The sequence below is a fragment of the Schistocerca americana genome, chromosome 4, assembly GCF_021461395.2.
Source record: "Schistocerca americana isolate TAMUIC-IGC-003095 chromosome 4, iqSchAmer2.1, whole genome shotgun sequence".
Classification (NCBI taxonomy): domain Eukaryota; kingdom Metazoa; phylum Arthropoda; class Insecta; order Orthoptera; family Acrididae; genus Schistocerca; species Schistocerca americana.
In genome coordinates this window covers 643398916-643419202 of record NC_060122.1, presented here as the reverse complement: position 1 = coordinate 643419202, position 20287 = coordinate 643398916, and positions in this window count along the sequence as shown.

Below are 20287 nucleotides of genomic sequence, written 5' to 3'. Positions count from 1 at the left end.
CTGGATGTTCCTTCTGCAATATTACAGAAAGACTTGGCAGGAATGTGGCCACAATACATGATTACTGGCAGCGGCGGTCACGAGAACATACGGTCGCAAGTAACACGAGCTCCAGACGGCCACTTGCACTGCCGAAATGAAATGAGCGTTTGGCGTCATTCGCCGGGAGGCACATTGCGGGGCAGGTCCGGCCGCCTTGATGCAGATCTTATTACATTTGACGCCACACTGGGATGAAATGATGATGAAGACACACAACACTCAAGTCCCTGAGCGGAGAAAATCCCCGACCCAGTCTGGAATCGAACCCGGGCCCCTTAGGACGGCAGTCGGTCACGCTGACCATTCAGATATGGGGGCGGACCTGTACTGCCGAGACGGAAGACTACCACGTTCGGCGTACGGCTTTAGCGCACCGTACTGCATCTGCAGCAGGTATTTGAGCAGCAGTTGTCACTACAGTGACACAATGAACTGTTACAATTCGGTTACTTCAAGGACAGCTACGAGCTAGGCATCCTGTAGCGTGCATTCCACTGACCCCAAAACACGGCCATTTGCGATTTCAGAGGTGTTAAGAGAGAGCATTTGAGGGCAGAGTACAGATATGTTGTGGTTTTTGATGAAAGCTGGTTCTGCCTCGGTGACAGTGGTAACCGTGTATTCGTTAGATGGAGACCAGTTGAGGGCTTGCGACAAATATGTCTGTGTGCTAGATACACTAGACCTGCACATGGCGCTGTGGTCTGGGGTGTGATTTCGCACGAGAGCAGGAGCATTCTTGGCTTATCCCACGCATCCTGACTTTTATATTTGTACGTCAGTTTGGTGATTCGAGCTGTTGTGCTGCCATTCATGAACCGCACTCCACTGGGTGTTTTCCGTAATCCTGCTCGATCACCAACTCTGTCTCCAATCGAGCACATATGGGACATATCAGACAACAATTCCAGCGTCATCTTCAAACAGCATTAACCGTCCCTGTACTGTCCTACCAAGTGCAAGAGGCATGGTTCTCCATCCCACAAACGGACATCCGCACTTGTAAAATACAATACAGACACGTTTAAATGCTTGCATTCAGCATTCTGGTGGCTACTTCGGCTATCACAGTACCAGCATTTTACATTTGCTACAGCTTATCACGCGATTACATTCACCTGCGATCTTGCAATATTAATCACTTAAGTGTGTTACCTAGACAAATGTATTCCGAATGGCTCTGAGTACTATGGGACTTAACTTCTGAGATCATCAGACCCCTAGAAATTAGAACAACTTAAACCGAACAAACCTAAGGATATAACACACATCCATGCCTGAGGCAGGATTCGAACCTGCGACTGTAGCGGTCGCGCAGTTCCAGACTGAAGCGCCTAGAACCGCTCGGCCACAGCGGACGGCCTGTATTCCCGAAGTTTCACTGCTCTACATTAATTACTTTTCTGGTGTTGAGATATTTTCCGCCAGTATATGTACTGAAAGCTTACACTGTAGAGGAAACAAAAATTGGGCCAAAATTGTAATTATTTTATAAAAATGAGCAAATATTAATCGCTTGTATATACAAATGGTGTACAAGGGACTATGTCAAGGATAAAACTAAACTTTATTTTTTACACAGATAGCATAAACGTATAAAGATAATGTAAGCGATGAAACGGAAATAGTTCAATGGAATGTATCGTCAAATATAAGCTGACAGACATCATCCTAGCGAAAGAAAAATACGAATGGAGTTATATCAAGAAGACAAACGGATATGGGGAGTTAGCTGACGTCTACACAACGTATCAGAAAGAAACGAATTACGAATTTAAAAAAAAAAAACAGATAGTTCATAAAGTGCACATACAAAAGGTTAAGTATTCGTGGAGTTGGAGGCTAGAGGAGGTAGGCGGCTGCGGGGAATGGGTGGCGTAGGGGGGCGGGGGGGGAAGGGGGGGAACCTGTGGTGAGTAGGATGGAAGGAGGTGATGATGGGGGGAGGAGGCTGGTGGAATGGGGGACTTGGGGAAAGGGCCAGAGGCCTTTGCCTCCTTCTTACTCACCTTCGGCTCCCTCCCGCCACAACCCTGAACCCCCTTATCTGTTCCATCCAATTCTGTGAATTACGAACTTCTCTCTTTTTTTAAAATTCGTTATTCAGTTCTTTCTGATAAGTTGTCTAGACAGTCTGTGAATACTCCAAACCCGGTTGTGTCCACGACACAATTCTATTTATATTTCATTTTCGCTGGGATGATATCTGTCAGCATAAATTTTATGATACGTTCCTCTGTACTATTTCTGTTTCACAAGACTTGGTACGTGGGATACCCGCAACTGAGAGGCATAACAATTTAGGGAGATCCGCTTGAGTTGTACTATTATTTATTCAAAACACGACCCCATCTTAAGGTGTTTGAATTTATAGTACTTTATAATACAATAGTGCTTGGCGTTCCTACTGTGCGGCAGCCCAGCGGCGAACAGTTTCCGCCAACATGCCTTGACTGTAATTCTTGCACTGAATGGCCGCCACGCATGTAATGTATTATCAAATACTATAATTTCAGACACTGAAGATGGAATTTTAAAATTCTGAAATCAGCTGTGGTTTAAATAAATATTAGTACAACTGGAGCGGCTCTCCCTAAATTAATTATTATTTCTGTTTCATTGCTTACATTATCTTTATACGGGTATGATGTCTGTTATCCATAATGATGTCTTGTATGTGTTATTAGTGACGTAGTTCATTTGTACATATAACCTGCTGATATTTGCTCCTTTTTATGGAATAATAACAATTTTTATCTAATTATGTTTCCCCTACAATGTTGACCTTTAATATATACTGAAGTGCCAAAGAAACTCGTGTAGGAGTGCGTATTCAAATACAGAGATGTGAAAACAGGCAGAGTACGGCGCTGCAGTCGACAGTGCCTATATAAGACAAAAAGTGTCTGGCGCCATTGTTAGATCGGTTACTGCTGCTAATATGGCAGGCTATCAAGATCTAAGTGTCTTTGAACGTGGTGTTATAGTTGGCTCACGAGTGATGGGACACAGCATCTCTGAAGTAGCGATGAAGTGGGGATTCTCCCGTACGACCATTCCACGAGTGTACCGTTAATATCAGGGATCCGGTAAAACATCAAATCTCCGACAGCGCTGTGGCGGGAAAATGATCCTGCAAGAACGGGACCAACGACGACTGAAGAGAATCGTTCAACGTGGTAGAAGCGCAGCCTTTCCGCAAACTGCAGCAGAATTCAATGCTGGGTCATCAACAACCGTCAGAGTGCGAACCATTCAGCGACACATCATGGACATGGGCTTTCGGACCGAAGAACCACTCATGTACCCTTGATGACTGCACTACACAAAGCTTTACGGCTCACCTGGTCACCTCCGATTAATCAGTCTGCATCAGTCTGCATTAGTCTGCAGTCAAGTTTCAGTCTGCGCCTAATAAGATTATCATATTCCTGTACATAGCCATGAAGATAAATGACTATGATACTTGACAATCAGAGATATGTGAGAATAAGATTAACGTGCCAAGACCAAAGGAACTTCAGATTGTCAATTGTAAATAGCATCCAGAATCAAGTTACATAACGTCTATGATTGTTATTATTTTAATAAATGTGTGGGAAAATTAATCAAGTTCTGTTTAAAGTTGGTCATCGCCAATCTGCTACTCTAAGCGTGCAAGTGGCATTTCTATCGTCTGACCTAACGGCGGAAGATAAACACGCCACGATAAGACCATGAGACATATTGCTGACACTCGCCTACTTCGTTAGAGCGACAAGTCAAATAATCTGATGGTGTGTGTACCGAAGGTCTTACAGTACGCACACCACACCTGGTCGGACGAGTCTCGTTTCAAACTGTATCGAGCGGATGGACATGTATGGGTATGGAGACAACCTTATGAATCCATGGATCCTGCATGTCAGCAGGGGACTGTTCAAGCTGGTGGAGGCTCTTGTGGGGTGTGTGCAGTTGGTGTGACATGGGACCCCTGATATGTCTAGAAACGACTCTGACAGGTGATATGTATGTAAGCATCCTATCTGATCACCTGCATCCATTCATGTCCCTTGAGTATTCCGATGGACTTGGGCAATTCCAGCAGGACAATGCGACACTCCACACGTCCTGAGTTAGTACATCGTGGCTTCAGGAACGTTCTGACGAGTTTAAACATTTCCGCTGGCCACCAAACTCCCCAGACATGAAAATTATTGAGCATATCTGTTTGGCGTTCAACATGCTGTTCAGAAGAGATCTCCACCCCGTCGTACTCTTACGGATTTATGGACAGCCCTGCAATATTTATGGTGTCAGTTACCTCCAGCACTACTTCAGACGTTAGTCGAGTCCGTGCCACGTCGTGGTGCGGCACTTCTGCGTCCTCGATGGGTGGCTCGATGCGGAGCTCCACAACTAGCTGATAGTACGTATCAGAGTCAAAACATGAAAAAGTAAGTTGAGAGTAAAATGAATATTCAAATAGTAGAAATGGTATAAAAATCACTGGAAAGTAAACTATGGGGGATGAGAACCTTTCTTTATGGACCTGAGTTCAGGTTGGATTGGTTTATAATGAAGTCACCCAGATGGCAAAGAAATCTAGCTTTTTATGGGCCTCAGTTCAGGTATGATTGGCTTACAATGAATTAGGCCAGGTGGCGAAGAAGTCTAGTGATTCTCGCCCTGTAATGATCGTCAGTCTAACATTCTCTGATTTTAAGTTAAGAATGCGGTAATTGGCATAGGAAAAATACGCAGAGGATTCGCGCCTTTCAGTCTGCCAAGAAGGTCAATACTATGCTGGTTCAAATGGTTCAAATGGCTCTGAGCACTATGGGACTCAACTGCTGTGGTAATCAGTCCCCTAGAACTTAGAACTACTTAAACCTAACTAACCTAAGGACATCACACACATCCATGCCCGAGGCAGGATTCGAACCTGCGACCGTAGCAGTCGCACGGTTCCGGACTGCGCGCCTAGATCCGCGAGACCACCGCGTCCGGCAATACTATGCTGGGATCCACCTAGTAATTAGAGGGGATTCGAAAATTGCGAGGGAGCAGTAAGCTGCTAACTACCTTATTACGAATGCATACCAAGCACGATTCAAACATCATTGGCATTTTAACCGGGTCTACATGTTTTTCGTCAGTCTTGCATGATCATGCAGTCTTTCGCTCAGTCGTTCCGAAACCGTCATGCGGGAAGACTTGTTGGAGACAAATTGAAGAGGAAAACAAAGTCTTCAAGTCGTTCACGGTGGTCCCGGGACTGGTTGAAGAGAGAGACATTCACCAGTGTAGATCTTCTCCGAGAACTATGACAGGAACCAGAAGATGGGAGCAGTTACTTATGAGTGGACACGGAAACGCACTATAAACTGTGAAAGCTTGTTATCCCAAAAATTGAAGAAGACGATAGTGTCATGAGAGCGGTTATCAGCCCCAGCAAGAGAGAGTCATCGCGATGTTATGGTTTTTAGAGACTGGCAGGAGCCAGAAGCACCTTGAATTTGCGGAAAATATTTGAAAATATTTTGTAGATAGATTAGGCTTTATATAATTTTAGGTATAATCCCGAAATTTTCGAAGTATTTTGAAAGTTCTGGTAAGCTTGAGGAATTATCTGTATTTATTATGTATCTATTTGAGCTAGTAATAAACTGAACTGGATCACTAGTGTGTGAATAATCCACTGTACTACTAAGGAGATTTCTCTGATAATTATAAGGAAAACTCCTTTGCATTATACTCTATCCTGCAGAAGAACCAACACTGTTAACAGCCGTAAAGTCGTTTGTTAATGCTTCCAATTTTAAAAAAGCATGTACAAGAAAGAAAATAAATCAAAGTATCACAATGAGGCTTTATAAATTTCTTCTGTTACAGTTCCATATCGCAGAGCACGCTGATTTTGGGACTCTCTTTACTGTAAACTGTTCAAAATGCGTTGATACCTTTGATCACCAACTCTTTTGTTGCTTTAGGATCCATTTTATCGTACTTAATACCTAAAGCAATGTATGCCCGGGTCTTCTTGTCTCGGTTACCGTAACCGTCAAACTTTTTTTGTCAGAGGCTGTAAAAACTCTAGCCTCACCGAGAGTACACTGGCAGCGGGGCTAAGTTTGAGCGGTATGCATGACGTGCGTCTACACACACAGACTTTTCGACAGTATTGCGTGTACACAAAGCTGCAGCTCATCACTGTTTTACAAATTTGTCAAACATCATTCAGTACACGCAATTCTGTCGAACTTCCGTTTTATTTTACAAATTTGACATTTTGATGCGAGACTGGGGACAAACGTTACTTGCAGTCTAGGCTTAACGTTGAATAAACTTAAAGGACAACCGTTTCTGCGTCTGTCAGGAGAAAGAAGAAAGAGAAATAAACCACCTGTTGTTTTTCTGCAATTTTTGTCGAAGCACAGCAACACCGTTTACTTCAAAAATTTGTTAAATTGAAGGTCCCACTTCCAACAAGCGATCTTGTGAATTCATATGACAGGGGAAGCAAAGTGCGTACCAAGTCTACGAGGACGACGGCTAGTAAGGAACTTTGGAATTCAAATAAATGTTGAGGTTGGTGACAGCTTTACCTCTTATAATTCTGTAAGAAAGTGACGCCTCTACATCTACATCTACATACATACTCAGCAATCCACCACACGGTGCGCGGTGGGGGGTACCTCGTACCACAACTAGCATTTTCTCTCCCTGTTTCACTCCCAAACAGGAAGAGGGAAAAAAGACTGCCTATATGCCTCTGTACGAGCCCTAATCTCTCTTATCCTATCTTTGTGGTCTTTCCGCGAAATGTAAGTTGGCGGCAGTAAAATTGTACTGCAGTCAGCCTCAAATGCTGGTTCTCTAAATTTCCTCGGTAGCGATTCACGAAAAGAACGCCACCTTTCCTCCAGAGACTCCCACCCGAGTTCCTGAAGCATTTCCGTAACACTCGCGTGATGATCAAACCTACCAGTAACATATCTAGCAGCCCACCTCTGAATTGCTTCCATGTCCTCCCTCAATCCGACAAGATAGGGATTCGAAACGCTCAAGCAGTACTCAAGAATAGGTCGTACTAGTATTTTATAAGCGGTCTCCTTTACAGATGAACCACATCTTCCCAAAATTCTACCAATGAACCGAAGACGACTACCCGCCTTCCCCAAAACTGCCATTACATGCTTGTCCCACCACATATCGCTCTGCAATGTTACGCCCAAATACTTAATCGACGTGACTGTGTCAAGCGCTACGCTACTAATGGAGTATTCAAACATTACAGGATTGTTTTTCCTAATCATCTGCATTAATTTACATTTATCTACATTTAGAGTTAGCTGCCATTCTTTGCACCAGTCACAAATCCTGTCCAAGTCATCTTGTATCCCCCTACAGTCACTCAATGACGACACCTTCCCGTACACCACAGTATCATCAGCAAACAGCCGCACATTGCTATCCATCCAATCCAAAAGATCATTTATGTAGATTGAAAACAACAGCGGACCTACCACACTTACCTGGGGCACTCCAGATGATACCCTCACCTCCGATGAACAGTCACCATCGAGGACAACGTACTGGGTTCTATTACTTAAGAAGTGTTAGAGCCACTCACATACTTGGGAACCAATCCCATATGCTCGAACCTTAGTTAGGAGCCTGCAGTGGGGCACCGAGTCAAACGCTTTCCGGAAGTCAAGGAATATGGCATCCGTCTGACACCCTTCATCCATGGTTCGCCTCTGAGATAGACCTACATTCCGCGAGTCGTCGTTGCGACCCTCCCTTTAGACTGGAGCGACCCGCGCGTTTTTCCAGTCGAGTGCATCGCGGGCACGTAAGGCAGTAAGCAAGATGGCGCTCACACGTGGAAGCTGCCGCGGCCGGGCGACTCTATTAGGAAGGGTCGTTAGCCGCCGCTGGCGGGTCGTAATGAGACTGGGTAATTCTGCGCCAGGCCGGCTATCTGATGCACTGGCTCCCCGGGCGCCACCTCGCCTCGCCCTTATTGTCAGCTACAAATGGGCGCCCAGATAGCGAGGGCCAGTCGCAGAATTCGGATCGAACGGAATCACGACAGCCGACCGCGCAAAGTACCCGTAGCTGACTGGCGCTCGTGACGGAGGTGTGTCTCGCTCAAGTAGGAACTTTTGTTTAGCCCCTCCTCCACAATGCGTTTTTCTTTTGTTAACTGCGATCGTGAATCAGGAAACTCCCATTACCATGCGTGCTTCCGACAATTTGTCCGCGTTAATTTAATAAAGTTAACGGTTTATACTCGCGCACGAGGAGGCTTTAATTATCGGAAGCGATAAATAACATTTACATATAAAGAACATTTCTATGCAAGCGGCAGCACACAATGAGGCTAATTTAAATGTTCGGTCGTAAATGTTATTAATTGTTCGAACGGACGCATCGTGGCTAACCCTCTACTCGCATTTGCTGGCCGAACGACAAAAGAGGCAAGCTGTTATTGTTCTCGCCTTCTAATTCCTAGGACACAATGTAGAAAAAACATTAAAACTATGATGGGAAATTCGTAACCACATAAGCGCGCTTTACTAACGGTGGCCTCCAAATAATTTGGATATAAAACTATCAGTATTCTGTAAGTTGTCTGTTATAGTTGAATCAATTTCCAATGGTTCAGTTATTCCAAGTCGATTATCCACGAGCAACATTGGCTCTGAACCCAATAACCAACTTTCCTTATGGCGTCTGCTACGGTAGTGTAACTGCTGTGCCTCTCTGGCCGAGCCGTTCTAGGCGCTTTAGTCCGGAACCTTGCTGCTGCTACGGTCGCAGGTTCGAATCCTGCCTCGGGCATGAATGTGTGTGATGTCCAGTTAGGTTTAAGTAGTTCTAGGTTCTAGCGGACTGATGACCTTAGATGTTAAGTCCCATAGTGCTTAGAGCCATTTTAACCATTTTTGTATCGGCTGTTTTGTTTAGTAACTGAGCGGCCCAGTCAATCAGGTGCTTAAACGCATAGCTTTGGCAATGCTCCGTATATTTCTAAGGAGAACAATAACACTTTGTTCTCTCCCGATTCCGTTCATGGCTGTGGCAGACATAAAATTTGTTTTCTCATGTTGCGATGTATGTGCTATTGAAAGTGGTTGCACTTTACGTTCTGAAGAATTATATACACACACATCAAAAAAGTTTGCATCACCCCGGTTCTCAGAACTCTTGAAGATATACGTTGACTGCGGACATCGTATCACAGACACAGTCCCTTTGACTGTTCAGAGATGCACTAAACCCACCAAAAGATGCATGCATGAGCAGTGGATGACCGCTACCTACGGATTATGGATTGGAGGAACCCTGACAGCAACGCCACCATGTTGAATAACGATTTTCGTGCAGCCACAGGACGTCATGTTACGACTCAAACTGTGCGCAATAAGCTGCATGATGCGCAACTTCACTCCCGACGTCCATGGCGAGGTCCATCTTTGCAACCACGACACGATGCAGTGCGGTACAGATGGGCCCAACGACATGCAGAATGGACCGCTCATGATTGACATCACGTTCTCTTCACCGATCAGTGTCGCATATGCCTTCAACCAGACAGTCGTCGAAGACGTGTTTGGAGGCAACCCGGTCAGGCTGGACGCCTTAGACACACTGTCCAGTGCAGCAAGGTGGAGGTTCCTTGCTGTTTTGGTGTGGCATTATGTGGGGCCGACGTACTCCGCTGGTGGTCATGGTAGGCGCCGTAACGTCTGTACGATACGTGAAAGCCATCCTCCGACCGATAGTGCAACCATATCGGCAGCATATTGGCGAAGCATTCATCTTCATGGAAGACATTCGCGCCTACATCGTGCACATCTTGTGAATCACTTCCTTCAGGATAACGACATCGCTGCACTAGAGTTGGCAGCATCTTCTCCACACATGAACCCTGTTGAACATGCCTGAGATGGATTGAAAAGAGCGGATAATGGACGACTTGACCCACCAACCACTCTGAGGGTGAGGAGTGGGATAATCTGGACCAACAGTACCTTTATGAACATGTGGATAGCATGCCAAGACGAATACAGGCATGCATCAATGCAAGAGGACGTGCTACTGGGTATTAGAAGTACCGGGGTGTACAGCAATCTGGACCACCACCTCTGAAGGTCTCGCTGTATGGTGGTACGACATGCAATGTGTGGTTTTCATGAGCAATAAAAAGGGCGGAAATGATTTTTATGTTGATCTCTATTCCAATTTTCTGTACAGGTCCCGGAACTCTCGGAACCGAGGCGATGCAAAACTTTCTTTTATGTGTGTATATAAATGTTGAATGAAAGAGAACTTTACAACTTTTTAATGATATTTATTGAGATATCTTACAGAATCGGTAGACATATCAATTTCTAGCAAACAACCTCTAGTTTCACATAAAAGGGTTCTAGTGTCATTTTGTTTCGATGTGATAACCAGCCGGCCGGGGTGGCCGAGCGGTTCTAGGCGCTACAATTTGGAACCGCGCGATCGCTACGGTAGCAGTTTCGAATCCTGCCTCGAGCATGCATGTGTGTGTTGTCCTTAGGGTAGTTAGGTTTAAGTAGTTCTAAGTTCTAGGGGACTGATGACCTCAGAAGTTAAGTCCCATAGTGCTCAGAGCCATTTTAACCATTCTGTGACAACCATATGTGACGCGCAAATATACCACCCGTAAGCAATTTCTTTTCACACTCGTTGCAGCACATCGGGAGTAAATTGTGCAACATAACTATAGATTCGATTTTTCAGGTCGGCTGAATTGTTTGGCAAGGGAGGAACATACAAACGGTCTTTAACGAAACCCCATAGGAAGAAATCCAGTGATGCCAAGTTTGGGGGTCGTGGTGGCCATGTGATTGGTCCTTCACGGCCAATCCACCGGCCTGGGAAGCGATTATCGAGGACACCTCGAACTTCTGTGAGGAAATAAGGTGGTGCACCGTTTTGCTGGTAGTAAACCGTCCTATTTCCGTAATCTTAATCGATCTACGAAATTAAAAAAGTTTTCAAACATATCCAGATACACAATACCAGTGAAATTAGCCATTTCAACTGTGCCCTAAGGTAGTGCTCCTGTTGGCGGAATGGGGTACTGTTGCACTGTATAAATATAAGTTGAGATGGTTTGCTACAAAATGACAATTAATTAATGCTTGGCGAGCCACGTTGCTTTGCTTTGTCGAGATTCATCTGGCTCAGATATTAAATGTTGTGTCAGAGCAGCTTTTGCTACTACGATTGAGAGTGTAAGTTTCAAATCCGCTTCTGAACTGCGTTTATCTTTCAGTCGTGTTTAGCAACTCGGATATTCCTTCACCAAGTAGACTGTACGTCGTACACATTTTCTAATTTACGTCGAAGAACTGATCTTTGTAGGGGTGCACTAAAGACAGCGTGTCTTTCATGTAACTGTAATCGATGTGGGATTTGTAAACTCTAGTATGTTTTTGAGGCGAAATAGTAATTCAAAGTTAAAGAAAATTTTATACCTTCATTTCAATTGCATAACGTCCACATATTCAGTTAAATGAAGTGTAAGTTTTGTGTAACAGTAATTGTGAGCAGTTTCAAGACCTTGCACGAATGCTTTACGTGGAAATCTCTAAATTAAATATTTTTTGACTAACTCTATTAATACTTCACTCAGCATAATTATTTCTTGTGACGAATATTCATATAAAAGTCACTCTTTGCATTTTTAAGCTACTTTCAGATCACGGAAGGCAATTTCACTTTGAGATTTTCGTGGTGGGAGGTGCATCATACTATGATTACATATTTTGTAACACGATAGTATTACGACAACCGCACAACAAAGCATAACTACCTTACATATGAATGCACAGCCGACCGCGGTGGCCACGCGGTTCTAGGCGCTGTAAAAATGCAGTAAGTGAAACAGGCAAAAAGGAATACAAACGTCTCAAAAATGAGATCGACAGGAAGTGCAAAATGGCTAAGCAGGGATGGCTAGAGGACAAATGTAAGCATGTAGAGGCCTATCTCACTAGGGGTAAGATAGATACCGCCTACAGGAAAATTAAAGAGACCTTTGGAGATAAGAGAACGACTTGTATGAATATCAAGAGCTCAGATGGCAACCCAGTTCTCAGAAAAGAAGGGAAAGCAGAAAGGTGGAAGGAGTATATAGAGGGTCTATACAAGGGCAATGTACTTGAGGACAATATTATGGAAATGGAAGAGGATGTAGATGAAGATGAAATGGGAGATATGATACTGCGTGAAGAGTTTGACAGAGCACTGAAAGACCTGAGTCGAAACAAGGCCCCCGGAGTAGACAATATTTCATTGGAACTACTGACGGCCGTGGGAGAGCCAGTCCTGACAAAACTCTACCATCTGGTGAGCAAGATGTATGAAACAGGCGAAATACCCTCAGACTTCAAGAAGAATATAATAATTCCAATCCGAAAGAAAGCAGGTGTTGACAGATGTGAAAATTACCGAACTATCAGCTTAATAAGTCACAGCTGCAAAATACTAACACGAATTCTTTACAGACGAATGGAAAAACCAGTAGAAGCCAACCTCGGGGAAGATCAGTTTGGATTCCGTAGAAACACTGGAACACGTGAGGCAATACTGACCTTACGACTTATCTTAGAAGAAAGATTAAGGAAAGGCAAACCTACGTTTCTAGCTTTTGTAGACTTAGAGAAAGCTTTTGACAATGTTGACTGGAATACTCTCTTTCAAATTCTAAAGGTGGCAGGGGTAAAATACAGGGAGCGAAAGGCTATTTACAATTTGTACAGAAACCAGATGGCAGTTGTAGGAGTCGAAGGGCACGAAAGGGAAGCAGTAGTTGGGAAGGGAGTGAGACAGGGTTGTAGCCTCTCCCCGATGTTATTCAATCTGTATATTGAGCAAGCAGTAAAGGAAACAAAAGAAAAATTCGGAGTAGGTATTAAAATTCATGGAGAAGAAATAAAAACTTTGAGGTTCGCCGATGACATTGTAATTCTGTCAGAGACAGCAAAGGACTTGGAAGAGCAGTTGAATGGAATGGACAGTGTCTTGAAAGGAGGATATAAGATGAACATCAACAAAAGCAAAACAAGGATAATGGAATGTAGTCTAATTAAGTCGGGTGATGCTGAGGGAATTAGATTAGGAAATGAGGCACTTAAAGTAGTAAAGGAGTTTTGCTATTTGGGGAGCAAAATAACTGATGATGGTCGAAGTAGAGAGGATATAAAATGTAGATTGGCAATGGCAAGGAAAGCGTTTCTGAAGAAGAGAAATTTGTTAACATCCAGTATTGATTTAAGTGTCAGGAAGTCATTTCTGAAAGTATTCGTATGGAGCGTAGCCATGTATGGAAGTGAAACATGGACGATAAATAGTTTGGACAAGAAGAGAATAGAAGCTTTCGAAATGTGGTGCTACTGAAGAATGCTGAAGATTAGATGGGTAGGTCACATAACTAATGAGGAAGTATTGAATAGAATTGGGGAGAAGAGAAGTTTGTGGCACAACTTGACCAGAAGAAGGGATCGGTTGGTAGGACATGTTCTGAGGCATCAAGGGATCACCAATTTAGTATTGGAGGGCAGCGTGGAGGGTAAAAATCATAGGGGGAGACCAAGAGATGAATACACTAAGCAGATTCAGAAGGATGTAGGTTGCAGTAGGTACTGGGAGATGAAAAAGCTTGCACAGGATAGAGTAGCATGGAAAGCTGCATCAAACCAGTCTCAGGACTGAAGACCACAACAACAACATTAATACTTCACTCAGCATAATTATTTCTTGTGACGAATATTCATATAAAAGTCACTCTTTGCATTTTTAAGCTACTTTCAGATCACGGAAGGTAATTTCACTTTGAGATTTTCGTGGTGGGAGGTGCATCATACTATGATTACATATTTTGTAACACGATAGTATTACGACAACCGCACACCAAAGCATAACTACCTTACATATGAATGCACAGCCGACCGCGGTGGCCACGCGGTTCTAGGCGCTGCAGTCCGGAACCGCGTGACTGCTACGGTCGCAGGTTGAATCCTGCCTCGGGCATGGATGTGTGTGATGTCCTTAGGTTAGTTAGGTTTAAGTAGTTCTAAGTTCTAGGGGACTGATGACCTCAGATGTTAAGTCCCACAGTGCTCAGAGCCATTTGAACCATTTTATGAATGCACAAGTCCCAATTAGAGAAAAATTAGGTGTTGTTAGAAAGATTCGATTTGGTTTCTGTAAAGTAAACGTTAACCAGTAGGCGATATTTTTACAAGTATCAAATATAATGTCCATTGCGGCTATTTAAGTATAGACGTCAGAAGAAGCATAAGAGAAGTCAGATTGTATCAGATTAATTGGTACCATTAATTTTCGGGGAAACCTCTATGTGGTACTTTATCACTACTAAGTGTTGCACTTTAAAATACAACCAAAACACCTCCATCTACAGACACCATGAAAGTTGTGACATGGTAGTCACATAACTCTAAACGATTTTTTTATTATATTTCTGCTCATTTCCTGGCTTTTGCTGAGGAGATTACGAAGCATGCTGACGCAGGAAGAAGGCTTCAAATTGTCTTGTAAGGAAACGAGCAGGGCTAGGTGGTCGTCCTGTGCTCTGGCTTGACCACAGGAGGTCAGTCACAGAGAAGGGAAGCGGATCTTCAGGGTACTGAAGATCGCGGAAGCGGTTATAGTGAGCCCCTACTCCACACTCTGGCGGCGAATGGGGTTTCCTCCTGTGAAGGCAGCTGCTGCTAAGCCACTGCAAGTCCCTAGGGTGTAAGTGTGTGTGACGCTTTCACCTCCCTGTACGCACACCTAAGAACGGACTGCCGCGGCACCACTCGGCTACAGTGGGAAAATTGGTTGCCGTTCCCTCCATGTCCTGTTATCCAATCAAAGTAGTCTTTCCCACCACTGTGCTTTAGTGCAAAGGGCTCGACCATTGAGTGGAACATGTCCAGCATCCGATACGAACCTCATGCGTGTTAAAGGTGTTCTGTAAGTCAAGAATGAGAAATTTCTGCACCGTTAGCCCGTATTCAAGCAAATAAAGCGAAATTCTTATTTTAGCAATGTCTGGGTGTCATCCGTTCCATGTAGCTCTTTTCAGAGGTGGGGAGTCTGGTTTAGAGAGAAATAATTTTCAGCGTTTGTGGTTCTGCCACAGAAGGAGAGAGAATTCAGGTCCTGGCGCAGATTGAAGTGCGCGTTTGCTGAGTTTTGAGTAAGTTTTCCATTTCGAATTAGCGCCATCCATTTCTTGAAAAGCTTACAATTTGTGGGATTTTCTACGCGACTTGTGTTGCCTGATTAACTGTATTGTTTCGAGGTTCTTCGACCCATTTATTTCGCATCTTAGAGCCGCACAGATCAGCAACACTGGTAGCGCTTCCCAAGCGGTCCTCCACCCACATGAGGTATCACCCCACTGTGTTAGCGGGACATTCATGATTAAATTAAGCTTCTTGAGAGCTTTGTGATTCATTATTTTTGGGTGATTTTGTGCTCGTTGTATTGAAGCAATTTCTCAGTCAACATTACGAGAATTTACGTATGTAATTTTGTTGGAAACGTACCCTCCGTCACTTAAATATGTTATGTGCCGAGATCTTAGAATAAATGAATGGTTTATTGAATTCAGCCTCGATTTGAATCTCAGAAACAAACTATCACCCTGCATCCGATGCTCCCTATTCGTAATTTGTTTGTCGTACTGTGACAATGTTCCATTGAAGACCAGGTTCCGACGTTTTCTGTTTAAATATTATATATAAGAATATTTTGATCTGTGCTTGTGCTGATTTACAAGCATTGCACTGAGCTCGTCGCAGATGTGATGAATCTGGCCCCAGAGTGACATGAGTAACAAGTCAGGGCAGGTTATTTTTATGTCGACCCTGAAACATGCAAACATAACGTTTGCTGTTCAGAGTCTATAAGCAACATGTGCTTAATGGTGGACACAAATATGGGTAAGGCGGTGAATTTTCACCCGGAAGTGAAATCGTAGTACGGATATTGCGCAAGCCACCTTACAATGTGCGGTGAAAGGTTCGCCACTTTCGGAACAACTAACATTTCTCGTTTCCATGATCTCTTAGCGATTAGGTACATCTAGCGGTTCTAGGCGCGCAGTCCGGAACCGCGCGGCTGCTACGGTCGCAGGTTCGAATCCTGTCTCGGGCATGGATGTGTGTGATGTCCTTAGGTTAGTTAGGTTTAAGTAGTTCTAAGTTCTAGGGGACTGATGACTACAGATGTTAAGTCCCATAGTGCTCAGAGCCATTTGAAGCATTTTTTTGATTAGGTACAGTAAACAACAGGATGAGACACAATAAATTTCTCAGATTCTCCCATCGTGGTCTGTTCGTGAGACGTGTGTGGGAGCAGGTAATATGGTGGTGAGGAGTGTGGGAAGAAGCAATGTTGGTGAGATGTATGTGTGAGGAAGTACTGTGTTCGTAAAGTGTATGAGAGAGTGCTGTTCAGTTGTTCTCGAAAACCACGCTCTCGGGATCTTAACACAGATGCACAACACCCTATTGTGACGTATGGCACTAGAGTTGTATGAGCATATTAGTAACGCTTCCGCTATTAAAACCGAACTCGTCACGAAATGTGCCGCACTTCTTTAGATCATTTCTAGCTTTAACTGCTAACTCTACCTAGTATAGATCTCAGAGACTGACGAACACGACTCATGAATCGGTCTATCGAATGACTGTAAGAAACTTCTTTCGTCGGTGGATGATAATTCGCCGTATCTATTTTAGTAAATATCAGACTTGCATGTGTTTTTCCTACAACTAGTTTTACGTTCAAATGTTCAAATATGTGTGAAATCTTATGGGACTTAACTGCTAAGGTCATCAGTCCCTAAGCTTACACACTACATAACCTAAATTACCGTAAGGACAAACACACACACCCATGCCCGAGAGAGGACTCGAACCTCCGCCGGGACCAGCCACACAGTCTATGACTGCAGCGCCAATACCGATCGGCTAATCCCGCGCTAGTTTTATGTGTTCGTTCCATTTTACGTCGCTCCAGACAGTTACTGCTAGACATTTTGCAGTTGTCACTGTTGAGGGCTGTACATCGTCAGTAAAGTAGATGTATAGGAATGGACCTTTCTGTCTTTTTTACGCAATACTTTAAATTTGCTTACTTTTAGGGTATGCTTATGCTCCCCATATCAGACGTCGATTTACTTTAGTTCTTTCTGCACTTCACTACGCTTTTTTTGGGAATTTTCCTGTACACAAGAACATCATACGCCACCAGTCTCATGGGAATGAATTTTTTTATAGAATTAGAGAATTACAGAACCTAAGACAAATGTATAACACTCTTCTTCATATCTGCATAGAACTTCTTTATGCGTTGGTTGATGGCCTGCTTCTGTTCATTTGACACCACCTTCCTAGACTGTGAATCTGGTTGTTGGACAGGAAGTTCTGCAATACTGATCTGTTGCGAGAGACTTCCCTTGCTCTCTATGGTATCTTCTGTGACTTTAAGTTTCCTCAGGTCACTTCTTTTCTCTTCCAGACATCTTGTGGTGTTTTGTTTTTTAATTTGGAAATGAAATTAAACGTTTTCTTCATTAGCTTCTTGTCTTTCTTTCTGTAAATATGACCATAAAACTTTAATCTCTTCAGTCTTATTGTGTCTGTGATTATTTCTGTTTTGGAATAGAACTTCATTTCACCTCTTCGTCCAGTAGTTATCTATGTTCTTTCGTGGTTGTAAAAATTTTCTTAGGATTTTCCTTTCTTTCTTTTCCAGTTCTTCTTTTTCACCTATTTTATTCAGTACAAGGCATCCAGATCCGTAAAGTGCTTCCGGTTTAATTATTTTTGCGAAGTGTTCAATTTTTTCCTTGAATGATAATGATCTTTTGTTACATATGTTTTGGATGAGTTTATATGCTAATTCCATTTTCTATGATCTATCTTTATTTGTGGTGTTATTTAACCAATTTGTTTGTATCCATTCTCCCAAATATTTAAACATATCATCTCTTTTGATGTTTTCACGTTGTGTTTGTATACATCTTTCTCTGTTGTGATTATGTTCCATGTATTCTGTTTTCTCTTATGATATTAGCAACCCGTTTTCATCTGAAATTTAATGAAGTGTTTCTAACATTATCTTTCCATCTGTTTTGTTCTTAGAAATTACTGCAACATCGTCAGCAAAAGCGAGTCATTTTACGCATAATCTTCCTCTTCCTTGTCCTAGATGGATTTCTTCGTTGTTTTTCTCTCATAGTTCTATATACCACTCTCTCTAAGACCAGATAGAAGAGAATCGGTGGGAGACCATCACCCTGCTGAGTATCTGTGCTAGTTCTGAAGGATTCAGAAATTTCTCCTAGAAATTAAACTTTTGAAATTGTGACTGTGAGTGTCTGTTCGACTAACTGTCTGGTGGTTTTGTCGATACCTACTTCCTCCAGTATTAGGAATACTATCTGTCCGCCAACAGAACCGTAGGCATATTTGAAACAAATTGTAGGTGAGTGGAAATAGAGATACACTTCTGTAACTGTAGGTATCTGAGGCTGTATTTATAAAGTTCCTTTAGAATTTTTCACTTTCATCTGAGTTAAGCATTTTCATATGGTGTCTGCTAAATCAAGTCACAATGCTGGTCCCAATATTCGTAAGATCGTATCTCCCCTACTTAGCGACACTGAAGTATTGTATGGAATTCCTTCCTGAAGTGGAGAAGCGTAGTGTGAATCTGGATGTTGTCACTTACACACTTCCGGATACACAGACGAAAATAACGAACTGAGCTTTTGTATTGTATTGTATTGAACTGGGGACCTAGAAACAACGGAGAGGCTTCGTCCCCGCAGCAGACTCAGTGATACACAAACCCACAGCAGGCTACAGCAGTCCACTCACCCCACCGCCGCCCCACACCGAACCCAGGGTTACTGTGTGGCCCGGCTCCCAGTGGACCCCATCCCGGGAACGTGTCACACCAGACGAGTGTGACCCCAATGTTTGCGTGGTAGAGTAATTATGGTGTACGCATACGTGGAGAAAGTGTTTGCGCAGCAATCGCCGACATAGTGTAACTGAGGCGGAATAAGGGAAACCAGCCCGCATTCGACGAGGCAAATGGAAAATCTGCCGTGAAAACCATCCATAGACTGGCCGGCACACCAGACCTCGACACTAATTCGCCTGCATATTTGTGCCGGGGACCGGCACGCCTTCCCGCCCGGAAAGCAGTGCGTTAGACCGCACGGCTCACCGGAGGTTTACAATACTTGTGTTTGAGCAGTCGCCGTTAATTCCTATATATGAGTTCGTCACTTTCTGAAAACGTAACACGAGGGCGCAAGACATGTGCGGAGACACCAAAGCTGCGATTGCCACAGCGGCGCCACCGCCAGAAACGGAGGGCAACTGCTTCACACTGCTCGCTGCAGCGCGCTCTTCAAAACAGCAGTTTTTACCACGGCTCAGCATCCATTTGGACAGTGCGGCTATGGTATCAGACGGCCGGCGTGATTGGCTTTACTAACAGCACCATATCGCCTGCAGCACTTTTCCTGGGCTCGTGGCCATATCGGTTGGACCCGATACGACTGGAAAACCGTGACCTGGACGGATGAGTCCAGTTTGATAAGAACTGATGGTACGGTTCGAGTGTAGCCCAGAACCCACGAAGCCATGGACTCAGGTTTTCACCAAACCACTGAACAAGCTGGTGGCGGTTCCGTAATGGTGTGACCTATGTTTTACATGGAATGCTACAACTGAACCGATCAATGACTGGAAGTGATTGTGTTCGGCTACTCGGAGCCCATTGCAGCCATTAATGGACTTCAGGTTCCCAAACAACGATGCGTTATGTCAATGTGCCACTAATATTAGCAATTTCTTTGAAGACCATTCTGAGCAATGTCAGCCAATTATTCGGCCATCCATAGCATCCGACATGAAGCCCATCGAACATTAATCGGACATATCGAGAGGTCAATTCATGCATAAAAACCTGCGAAGACAACACTTCCGTAATTATGGACGGCTATAGCGACAGCATGGCTTAGTATTTCTACAGAGGACTTCCAGCAACGTGTTGAGTCCATTTCACGTTGAGTTGCTGCGCTACGGAGGTCCGACACAATATTAGTCGATATCCCGGGATTTTTGCCACCTCAGTGCATTACCCTGCATATTTTTACGACGTGAAAGGAATTCTAATGATTTCC